The sequence below is a fragment of the Chinchilla lanigera genome, unplaced genomic scaffold (genome assembly GCF_000276665.1).
Source record: "Chinchilla lanigera isolate Chin_1 unplaced genomic scaffold, ChiLan1.0 scaffold00010, whole genome shotgun sequence".
In the NCBI taxonomy this organism is placed as follows: domain Eukaryota; kingdom Metazoa; phylum Chordata; class Mammalia; order Rodentia; family Chinchillidae; genus Chinchilla; species Chinchilla lanigera.
The window spans coordinates 5072691-5084856 of NW_004955411.1; the positions used below are offsets into that span (position 1 = coordinate 5072691).

Here is a 12166-nt window from a genome sequence, read left to right on the forward strand (position 1 = left end):
TAAATCACTTTGCACATCAATGGGCAGGAGAATCGTCACAGATCGATACCCATGGATTTTTTCCAGAGCCCCAAAACTGGCATGTCCAAAGACCTGGGTTATGACCAGTTCCTTCTTTTCCCACCCGGCCCCGAGAACCTCCCCTCCTCATCCTGTTGCTCTCTGTGCTGTGTTGATTGTAGCTGTGAGAGCTGGAGGCGAGGCTAATCCATCCCTGAGGCTCTGGCTCAGCCCTGTGGGACTCTGCCGGGGTCCAGCCCAGGCTGCTGGCTGAGCACCATGACTCAATCAGGTGTGGCCGCTTCCACAGCCAAGACCCAAGACAGCATCTCAGGGACAATAGTGCTGCATGAATTTGCAAATCCTCTGCTTCTTACAGGCATCAAGGGCTGGCCGGCCCGGGCAGAGTACGGCTGTGGGAGCCTCACCAAACTTTCACTGCCCTGAAGGGGCTTGGAGGGGCCTCCTGTTGGCTTAGACATCAAGCACTGTCTCTCAGGTTCACCCAGACTTCCAGAAATGGGACTGGCGGAGGCTGCAGACACATGTTCGCCCCACACACCCATTACCTGCCTTGTTTGTCTTCTACATTACACTGCTGAGGAGCCTTGAACCTCAGGGACTCTTTTCCTTCTCTGTCAAAGACAGGAAGCAAATGGGACCATGGGCAAGGGAACTTGTGCGAAGTGTCTGAGGGCTGAGGGTAAGTAGTCACTCAGAGTGACCCCATGCCACAAAGGTGGGGGCCTGAGCTTTGCTCAGCTTCCCGGGGTGCTGGTAACGCAAACGGACAAAGGAGAGATCAGATGTCTGGGCAGAGGACTGCAGACCTGAGTCTCTGTGTTAGGGCCTCAGAGCCTGAGTAAGAAGAAACACCCAAGGACCTCTTCAGCAAGAGTGACCCCAAGCAGCTAGCAGACATGAAAGGATTTGCCAGTGAGGACTGATGCCCAGGCCCCACCCGGCTCTACTCCTGACAGAGCAGACAGGCAGCCTCTTCCGCAATGCTGCAAGAACTTTCTGCAGGCTCAAGGAGGAAGCACGGCCCCACCCTCGCTAGGTGCCAGGAAAGCCATCGAGTGGAGAGTCAGGTCCTTCCACCTCCTCCCGACCTCCTTTCCCCACAGAACAACAGCTCCTCACGCCAAGACTGAGTGGCCTTGCCACATCCTGCCTGAGCACCCTGCCGGGTCCTGAGCAAGAGGCACCGTGCACGACAGAGGGTGTAGGCACCCACTGCCACACTCACCTGTTCCCAAGCACCCTGTCCTTGACTTTTCCCAAAGGGAACAGAGACGAGGAGAAGATGATTCACTCTGTTTATGCAGCTGGAGACAGTGGGCCAATCTCCACTCTGCACATGCACCTATCATGGCCCACACAGGCTTCCTTAGCATTAGGCTCTCAGACTTCCTGGGAATCTGGGAGCCAGTTCTTGGTGACGGAGCCTGCTGCAGCGTGCCTTGCCATGCCTGTTCCCTGGGAAGTGGTGCTGGAGGGACTGGACACTAATTGGGTGCCCATTGCCAGTGTGGCCCCTCTGGCCTGCCAGCTGCCATGCTGAGAGCCCTGCAAGTTGGCACACTGCAGGCCATGCCCTCACTTGCTAGAGCCCAGGTGGAGCCCGAGCGGAGGCCACAGGAAGTCAGTCTAGCTCGCCCAGGCCTCCATCTCCACAGCACACACAGCAGGCACTGCGCAAGGCTGCTCTTACCAACACGGCCAGGGCCCAGCTTCCTGTGGGCTGTGATTGAATTCCAATGGTATAAACTGCTTTCCAGTCACCTCTTTTTCCACACTGATGTCATCTCCACAGAAAAAAATAAGACCACAAAATACATAGAAAATTCTTCCTCTCTGTCAGACGTCACTGATTAGAAGAGTGGGTGATGCTTCTTTGGAGACCATGGGGGACATATGCCCACAGACTGACAGCCACTCCTTCTGTCTCACAAATTCTTCAGGAGCGAACGGTCAGCTTAATCCCCTGCACTTTGTCTGAAATGTCTTCCAGGGACGGCAAAGAAAGCCAGTCAGGCTTCTCCCTAATGGAATGAGGTGAGCGTGGAGTTAAGCTCAAGTGAAGACATTTATGTTTTCAAAACATATTTGAGATATCCGTCCAACCACCCTCCTGCGCTGGGCCCAGGGAGCTTTTACCATCCGGGCAGCGACAGGGAAGAAGCTCTGAGAGAGGAGGAGGCACAGCCGCCGGGGCCCAGGGCCATAAAGGACAGTGAGAGGCTGGAGGTCGAGCCTGGAGTCTGGGACCTGTCCCCTCCAAACCCTGGCTCCAGGGGAGGCTCTAGGGAACCGCAGCTGGAGGTGTGGACAAAGTCACCTCATGTTCACCGGGGAGGAAGAAGGAACAGCAAAGGCCCAGGAGAAATCCCCAGCGCACCCCCTCTTGTCACTGGCCTGGGACGGAGACACTGCCATGGGGCGAGACACACTCCCAGCCTGCCCTGAACACAGACCAGGCACCTAACCAGGTTGCTAAGCCTTCATCCCCACAGGGAATAATATGGTGGATAGTGTGCACCAGACTGCAGGAAAGAGAGGGCAGTGCCGACAGCCACGGTGTCCTAGAGCCCCTCAGACAAGCAGGCACCCTGCCAACAGCACGGCTGTTCTCTACTTCCTGCTTGAGTTCTTGTGAATGGGACACTATCAAACTCCCGCAGCATGTGACTACTATTCTAATGCTAGCATTCTGACAAATACTGTTAGCTAGAGACATACGGGGTGGAAACTGCTGCTTTTGGAAGAGCATTTCCACGCTCTTAGCAGGTGTGTGTGGCCCTCACACTTCTTTTCCTCACGACTTTTTCCTCCCATGTTGCCAGAGCTGGAGGCTGAAGTGCAGCTGAGGCAGGGGGCTGCTTCCCCTAACCCACAGAGCACAGGCTTGAGCCGCAGCATCAGAATCCCCGGCCCCACAGTGCTGCCCCAGACTTGCTGGGCGTGGTCTTGTCAGACCCTTCCAGCAACCTGAGCTCCCCCAGATGGGGGGAGATGAAACTAGGAGAGGTCAAGTAAAGCCCGGCCTTGTCAGAGGAGGGAGCCCTGCTCTGTACCACGGCCACACGCGGAGCTCTGGAAGTCAGCGCATTGCTTCTGAGGCAGTGCAGGGTTAGCTTCCGTGCACCTCTGCTTGTGCGTCCTCAGTAGGTCAGTAGGGAACATTTCTTAGGTGGATTTCTGCTCGAAGACATCGTATGAACACATTTTGTTGATTCATTACCACTAAATTCATGACTGACTGCACTAAACTCAAGACTTCACCAACACACGGTCTTCTCCACAGGCGCACCATAGCCGGCTGTGCATGGGTGCTCCAGGCAGCGCTTCAGGGGCATTTTAAATGGCATGGGAAGAATAACCAGCAGCAAGCATGACTTGTGGGAACGAGGCCCTCGGCAGGCGTGGAGAGAACGCTGTCCAAGGTGCGAGCCGGGCACAGGCAGCCGGGCACAGGCACACGAGCCCTGGCTGACCAGTCTGCTGCTCTGCACAACGCGTCTCTTCAGTGACCCGATGCACAGTGACTGCTGGTGCTGGGGTGACAAAAGAGGCTCAGGAGGAGATAAATTTGTGGATGTAGAACCTGCAAACATGAGGCTCATCTGTACTTGCAGAGAAGAGGTAGGGTGGGTCAGAGCCTGGTGACGACACCGTTACGCCGCGGGTTGTCCCGGCACCTGCCCGCATGTGCGTGTGTTTCCTTATCACAGCTGTCTCAGTCGGGTGTCATAATTGTGCACATGCACACAGCTCATGTACAACTCGCTCGGTCATGGAGCTTAAGATCTGTGTGTGTGTGCAAGAGTTCCCTGTTAGTGAGGCAGGAGACAGCTAAGCATAGGGTTGGACAGAGAGGGGAGGGGCCCCTTGGACCACCTTTCTGGGCCTGGATCCGCCTTCTGAGTTAAACATGAGCCCAGGACTAAGATGCCCAGGTCTAGACAAAATGAATGGGAAAAAGTAACCAGGTAACTTAACTCACATACCCTAAGTCCCCAGGCATGTGCCCCAAGGTCTTCTGAATCCCTCAGTGACTCCAACCCCAATTTCCGTGTCACTGACCGTGCAGCCCCCTCCGGGGGCCATGGAAGCCAATTCAGTACCCCGGCCTTAAAAGGTGGAAAAGTCCACTGCCTAACAAAGAGCTTGGGTGAAGCTGCCCTTTGGCAGGAGTCGTGCCTCCGACCAAACTCGCAATCCCACCCCAACCCCTAAGGGTTAGGGCTCTAAAACCAAGCCCAGCTGGGGCCCTGAGTGCTTCTCCTGGACCCACTCCGCTCTGTGGACTGTATCTTGTCTTTTTCAAATAAAGCACTGGGTGTCCCGCTTTATTTCTCTAGGACACAAAGAACTTCAACAAGACCCCAGCCTGGTCGCATCCGAACTCTCTCACTCAGGCATCTTAGCCGGCTCCCGGGCCCGGGTCTTGTGTCTCAGTCACGCCTGTCACTTCCTCTGCATCTTCCTACCCGAGGTTAGGACCATCATCCTCAGAACGAGGTCCATTTGTGAAGTGGTACTGAGCTGGAAACGGGGTGCTTATTTTAATCTCGCTGGGTTGTACCAATCTTTTTTTTTTTACAAGACGGACACTTTGTGCCTCGGAGACCAGACAGAAACTTAACAAAATCAAAGGCACTGCTCTGAAGAACTGTACTTTGGTAAAGACTAACCGTCCAAACCTGATCCTTATACTTTTCCCATTCTTTACCAGGTCCACAGTAGGTCACAGCTCAGCTCGGTTCACTAGGGGGCTGAAAGCTGCTGCTTGGGGAATCTGTCCCTGGTGCCTGTGTACAAATAAATTTAAAATTCTTCTAAAGATTCAAAATAGCTGGGTGTGGTGACACAAGCCTGCAATCCCAACACTTGGGAGGCTGAGGTAGGACCGCTGGGAGTTCAAGGCCAGCCCTGACTACAGAGCAACATGTATCAAAAAAGCAAACGGTAACAACAGATTCAAAATACAGCATATTGTACTAAAAGTCTAATAATCATAACAGTGATTTTTTTTTTTTTTTGACAAGGAAAGAGATGTAGAAATTGAAGAGTAAAGCCAGGCATGAGGACACACATCAATAATTCCAGCACTCAGGAGGCTGAGGCAGGAGGATGGTTGTAAGTTCAAGGCCAGCCTGGGCTACATAGTAAAACTCTGTCTAAAAAAAAAAAAAATTGAAGAGTAAATCGAACTCAACCAGCAGACTCAGGCATGCAGCTCTCCTAGGGGTGCACAGCTGTCCCCCACCCCATACCCTGGGCCGCACCAGCAAGCCTGCAGAGGTACCTTCAGGGCCAGGGTTTACACCTCAGCCTCGCTGAGCCTTCTTGAGCACCACATTACTCGCCCAGAAAACAAAGGTCGGTTCCCCTGGACTCTGAGAGTCCCTCGCCTGCACGTCTTCAGCAGATGCAGGAGTTCACTTGAAAACACACAGCTTGCAGAGTCAGTGGCAGATGGGCAGACAGCAGCGCCGTGGGGGAGCCGGGGTGAGCGGATGAACAGTGGTGTGTCCTCTCCAGAACTGGCCTCAGGGAGCTGGGCCCCAGCCTCACAGAGTGACCCCGGAAGAGAGAAGAAAGGCAAAGCCCCTCACCACTTCCCCTGGCTTCTGCAGCTGTGAGGAAGGGGTGACTCTGGCCTCAGCACACTTTATTTCAGGGATGCTGCTGAGAAACCCGCAAGCTCCTCCGCTCGGAGTCAGAAGGCTTTGCCAGGAGAGCCACAAATAGGAGAGACAGCCCACAAAACAACGGCGAGATCTCGGCTTCGGCGCTGTTTAGCTCGTAGCCTCCCTGTGGCTGACAACTCCAAGGCTCTCGTCCTGGAACAGAGGTCCAGCCCCGACCAGTCACTCAGCCGGAGGGCAAGCATCTCCTCCTGCCCTAAATTTCCAGGGCAGGGCACTAGCTTATCAGATTTAGCGCGGAGTCCATGTCCGGGGCTCCAGGTGCACGGAGAAGGAAAGGCCTGCTCACCTTCGGAGTTGTCCATTTTTGCTGTTATTTGAAACTAATTCTGCAAGGAACAGCTTAGTGCACAGGGGATGAGTTGCTGGGCCTGGGTCAAAGCGCTACCAGCCGGCCTGCAGACACAGGGCCCACCCACCTTTACCCCCATCGGCTGGCTCACGTCCTCCAGCGCGGGACGGGACTTCATCCTTACCGAGGGAGGAGTGAAAACTGCACAACTCCCTTGTGAGAGAAATCTCGAAGTGTGTACGGCTTAGCACGCTTCATGAAGCTTAATGGCCCTTGGTGCTTTTCTTTGGGGCAACAGTTCTCCCTCTTCCTTCTCTAATGATTTGTCTGTGTGTTCGAATCAGGAACCTCTTGGCATCTGCGTTAGAAACACTTTCTGCCCGTTTGGTGTTTATGTTTGACTCTACTTACTCCTTCACCAGAACCGTTTTATCTTCATGTAGGAAGTGTTGCCTATTTCCCCCCTTCATTTCTTTTGGGATTTGGATCACGCCTTCTGCATTTCAACATTATGAACGTGTGCTTTGCTTGTTCTTCTAGTATTTTAGGGTTTTATTGTTAAAAGTTAACCTGTGATCCGGATGGAATGCATTCTGGGGTCAAGGTGTGTTTTCACATCTCCAGTGTGTACTTCTTGTGGCCTTAGGGTTGTCAAGAGAACTGTGAATTACAAGAAGCAGCCACTGAGTTTTCTCTTTCTGCGTTTTACTTTATACTCAGAAGCCCCTCGTGCGGTGCAGCCCTGCCCAGGGACACGCAGCGTCCTGGGCCGCGATGGCCATCCTGGCTGTGGGTCTGGGCCCGTAGGCTCTGAACAGGCAGGAACGCAGGAACGGAGCCCGCACCATGGATTATTCGCAAGCTTAGAGTGTCCCCTGCTGGACAGAGACGAAAACAAACACTAGTGAAACCAACAAGTTCTGCCTAGAAAAGGTTTTCCTATGGACAGAAATACTAAATATCTTTTGGGGCTTTGTCTTAATTCCTTGATGCAGTGAGAACATCACGTATGGTTCTCAGCATACACGGCAGGGCTGGCCCCTGTAGCCATGAAGCTGTGCAAATCTCACCTGCCGGCCCCTCTGACCTCTTGGCTTCAGGGATGCATGCAGCATAGCCTTCTTGAGGGTTTTTGCACCTGTGTTCAAGGAACAGCTTAGCCTGTATTTCCCATTTTTGGGGTGGTTCCTCATCTAGGTTTGAATCAGGATACTACTAGCTTCCACAAATGACTAAGGAGTCCTCCCTCCCTTTTCAAAGTCGTTGAAGAGTTTAAGGAGCATTGGCCTTAGATCTCCCCTAAAGGTCTCACGGAATTTAGGAGGGGATCCCCTGAAACCTGGGCTTCTCTTAGTTGGTAGCATTTATTATTATTTCTTGAATCTCATGGCCTGATATCGGATTGTTAGGGCTTTTATTTCTTCTTGGCTCAGCTTAGGTAGTTCCTATGCATCTAGGAATCTATCCAGTTCTCCTGAATTCTCCATTGTATGAGAATACAGGCTCTCGAAGCAGTTACTAATACTTTCTTTGAATTTTGGAAGTTTGTTGTGATTTTGTTGTTTTCATTTCTGATTGCACTGATTTGGCTCATTTCTTTCCTTTGGCAGTGAGATCAGCTAGGGATTTGTCTCTTTTGTTTATTCTTTCAAAGAACCAGCTCTTCAATTCAGTGATTCTTTGTGTTTTTTAGTCACGATTGCATTAATCTCTGATCAGATCTTTACTATTTCCTACTGTGTACTAGCTTTGGGTTTGGACTGCTCTGGTTCTTCTGTGCTCTTGAGGTGCATCACTGGGTTATTCATTTGGATTTCCTCTGTTTTCCAGATGTGTACATGCGCAGCTATAAACTTCCCACTTAGGACTGCCTGCCTTGTGTCGCACAGATCCTGGTATGTTGTTCTGGGATTGTCACTTGATTCTAAGAAGTGTTTAACTTCTTCCTTGATTTCTTCAGAGACTCATTGCTTATTCAAGAGGATAAATTTCTCTGGTTTCCTTTGTTATTCATTTCTAATTTCCTTTCACTGTGATCTGATGATATGCATGGGATAATTTCAATTCTTTTGCATCTGCTTAAGCATGTTTAGGGACTGGTGTGTGTTTATTTTGGAGAAAGTGTCCTATACGGTGATGAGAAGAATGTGTGTTCTGTTGTTGTTGGGTGGAGTATTCTGTAGATGTATATTAAGTCCATTTGTTCGAGGCTGGATTCAACACTGGTATTTCTTTGTTGATTTTTTGTCTAGTTAATCCATTTGTGACAGTGGGATGTTGAGGCTGTCCATTACAGTTGTGTTGTTGTTTAACTGATTTTTTAAAAGTCCACTAGTAGATGTTATATGAAGCTGGATGCACTTGTGTTTGCTGCATATGTGTTCATAATTATTGTCTTTTCCTGTTGAGTTGTTCCTTTAACCACTATGCAGCGACCTTCTTTGTCTCTTCCAATCAGTTTTGGCTATGAATCCACATTGTCTGAAACTACAAGCGCTGCTCCTACTTTTTCTGGGTTCCAGTTGCATGGAATATTGCTTTCTATCCTTTGATTTTTAATTTGTGCATTTCTTTTTGGATTAAATGTGATTCTTGTATACTGCAAATTGTTGGCTTTGTTTTTTGGTCCACTCTGCCTTCTGTGTCTTTTGATTGAATTGGATTTGAATTACTCTTGTTTCTCTATGATCTTGAAGTGTATCACTGGGCTATGTATTTGGATTTCCTCTGTTTTGAAGAATTCAGACCATTGATATAGAGAGTTATTACTGGAAGATATTGACTTATATCTATCATTGAATTATTTTCCTGTTGCTGATTTCCACTCCACCCTACCCCTTTCTGTTTAACTTCTCATCCTGCCTGATGTATTCATTCTATTAGTTTTTTTGGCATTGTTGGCTTTAATCTTTCTAAGATGGCATTGAGAATTTTTTATAGTGCTGATTTGGTGGTCATGAATTACTTGAGATGCTCTTTGTCATAGAAATATCTTATATTTCTATCAATTTTGAGAGAAAGTTTTGTGAGACGTTTTAGTCTGAGTGGGAAGTTGTTATCTGTCAGGACTTGAAACACTTCAAATTTTCCTGGTCTTCTTGGTGTGTGTTGAGAAGTCTACTGTAATTCTAAGGGGTTTACTTTTATAAGTGACTCACTGCTTTTCTCTAACAACTTTTTAAAAAAAATTCTGTCTCTATGTTGAACTTCTAGGATTTTTGACTATGATGTGACATGAAGAGGCTCTTTGACCTCAGCTAGTTGGAGAAGACCTCACTTATCTACATGTTTAACTCTTTTCCTATGTATACTTTTGCTATTATTTCTGTAGAACAGTTTTTTATGTCTTTGTTCTGTTTGCTAATCTTTCACTCCAAGTAATCCGAGATTTGTTTTCTTTCCATCATCTAGTGTTGTTGGATCCCATTTTCCTGTTTTGTTGCTAAGGTACAACCCAGTAACTGATCTTGGAAGGCGCTGGGATCTTCTAATTCCGATATTCTGTCCCCGCATTGGGCACTTCTGCAGACCATACTTTCAGTATAATTTTCAATCTTCTGGATTTCTGTTTGGAACCTTGCCACAGACTGTAGTTTTTGCTAACCTGGTCATTTATGTTTGGGTTTAGTTTAGCTCAGCTAGCTTTTCCTTAGTGTCTTCTCCAAGCTCCCAGATCATTTCACTCCCCACATGCTTCGTCTGTGTAGTTCTGTCTTCTGTGAGCCACCCAAACTCCGTATTGATCTATTTTTTAATCTTTTCCATTAGCTTTTAGAATAACTCAACTCAGTGGCATTACTTTCCTCCCTCTTCATGACCGTGGGTGGCTGGGGGAGCTGGGAGTTCTGCTGCTTTGTTTCCTCATGTTTGCATTGATTTTGTTTGCACGTTTCTTTGGTTGCTTTTGTTTTGTGCTTAGCTTTGGATCACTTATAGTGGAAAGACTTTTTTGCTAGTATGCAGGTCTCTTTAGTTAGACTTTTTTCAGTGATGTGCTGAGAGCACGGCTAATATAGTCCTTCGCCTCTGTCCCAAGGTCTGATCACCTCTGCTAATTTGAGAGGGAAGGACGCAATGTAACTGGCTTAGCACCCAGTTCTCCCTGAATGGACCACAGTACTGCTAATGTCATCAAGGTAGCCCGTGAATTAGCACACGCAAAACCTATTAGTAAGGAAAACTATGGCAATACAGTACAACACTGGCAATATCAAGTAAATCAGAAGCAGTGAAACAGGGTCCAAAGCAAACTGGATATTTAGATCCTAAGGAGCCATAAATGACACTTAGCCTTAGGAAAGAAATCTAAAATTATAGCACCAAAATAATGACAAGAGGAACACACAGTTTTCAAGGAAGGAAGGGAGGAAGGAGAAAAAGAAAGAAAGAGAGAAAGAAAGAAAGAAAGAAAGAAAGAAAGAAAGAAAGAAAGAAAGAAAGAAGAGGAAGAGGAAGAGGAAGAGGAAGGCAGGCAGGAAGGAAGGAAGGAAGGAAGGAAAGGAGGGAGGGAGGGAGGTTGGTTAAATGTAAATGACATAAGAGGGCGAGTGTGAGATCTGAATGAAGGTTACCTTCTCCGTTTCCTCTCCGAGATTAGAAAACAGGCCACTTCCCTGAGCCGCAGTAACCAAAAATACAAGTCACCTTTAAAACCAAGGAAAGGGAGGGGCAACCTGCAACCGTGACTGGTCACCCAAGGACACAGGGACACTGTCACACTATCATGAGCCAATGTGGCAACTTATGTCAATTTGTGTCTTAGGCATCATCAAATAAATAATAAAGCAAAGTAGAGCAAATCTTCAAGGTGGTGGGGGGTGCTATATATGTCTCATTTTTACTTTATACCTGTTATTTTTCTAGCGCTGCAGTTGGAACCTCATGCATGCAGGACAAGCTCTACCACTGCGCTACACCACCAGGCTAGAGCCAGCATGAAGGGCTGGCAGCATAAATGATTTCATATCTCCAAGTGCCAGCCAAGTCATTGTGTGCCATACAGGCAGGGAGAACATTAGGTCCGAGGTAATGGTAGGAAGTCAGTAAAACAAGCTATTAGATAAGGAAAAGAGAGTGTTACTAAAGGACAAATATGCTCACAGATGCAGGGAAAGTGCAGGGCAGAGTAGCTCAGTGGTAGGGCCCAGAATGCAAGAGGCTCTGGGTTAAACAGCCAGAGATGGGACAGGGAGAGCAGGGAAGCAGGACAGGGGGGGTGGTGAGGAAGGAAGGACAGAGGTGGGGAGGAAGGAAGCAAGATGAAATATTCCAGCCTGAAATTCCCATGGTGTCACAAGGGACCATACTGAAAGCCCTGCTGAGGGTGTCGGTCTAATCCATGAGGAAATACAGCAAAAGAAAGACAAAGAGGAAAGTTCTCCTAGTAGAGGAGCTTTGGGATTGTTACAGAAAATAGACCAAATAGGGACACCAAGAAGGTGTCCTTTAGGAGGAAGTTTATTACACCAGTTGGCTTGACTGGGATCTCTCCCAAAGAGTTAGAGCCCTGCCTGGTGGGATTTCAGGGCTTTTATGGGGGAAAATAAGCAGGGAGGTACAAAGGCAGATTTGGCACCTTGTGATTGGAGGGTGGGGTGACATCATAGCTTGCTAAGGGAGTTTAAACATCTCAAGTTACTTTACAAGACCATCAGTTAAATAAGCATGGGTTACACAAAGGAAAAAATGTCCTGTTATATTCAAAGTTACATTGCAAGGCCATCAGTTAAACAAATATGGGTTACACAAAGGAAGAAGTGTCCCACTATCAGGTTTGTCTGGACACATCTGCCGGGTTTTTTTGGGCATTCTTGGCAGGCTTTTACTTAAAAATTTGCCTTCCCTTTCTGGATGACCCAGTGCTCTGCCTGGAACAGAAGGCCTTATCTTCAAAAGCTCATGGCTTTATTGGTATCAGTCAGGGAGGTGGTGGGGGTTAGGGCAAAGTTCATAGGGAAAAGAAACTTTGTAACCGTGCCAGGCACAGTGGCCTCCAATTAGCAGTGCACAGATAGTTTTGATGTTTGCAAGGCTCGCACTTTTACTGCCAGGAACATTTGTTTCAGTGTAGCCAGCTCTACACATCTCAGTGAACAGGGTGAAGGAGAGGTCAGGGACAGGTTGTGGCAAGGGCTTTGTTTTCAGGAGACAGAAGCCTGGC

The 12166-nt window shown here is 48.5% G+C and overlaps 1 long non-coding RNA gene across 1 annotated transcript in view; it reads right to left on the reverse strand.

The window, feature by feature from the left end:
* Nucleotides 1–5919: 5919 nt before the first annotated feature.
* Nucleotides 5920–12166, reverse strand: part of LOC102025333 — a 17087-nt gene continuing 10840 nt past the window's right edge. Inside the window, exon 3 of the long non-coding RNA XR_259919.2 lies at nt 5920–6884. This is a non-coding gene — a long non-coding RNA (uncharacterized LOC102025333). The remainder of the gene's footprint in view (nt 6885–12166) is intronic.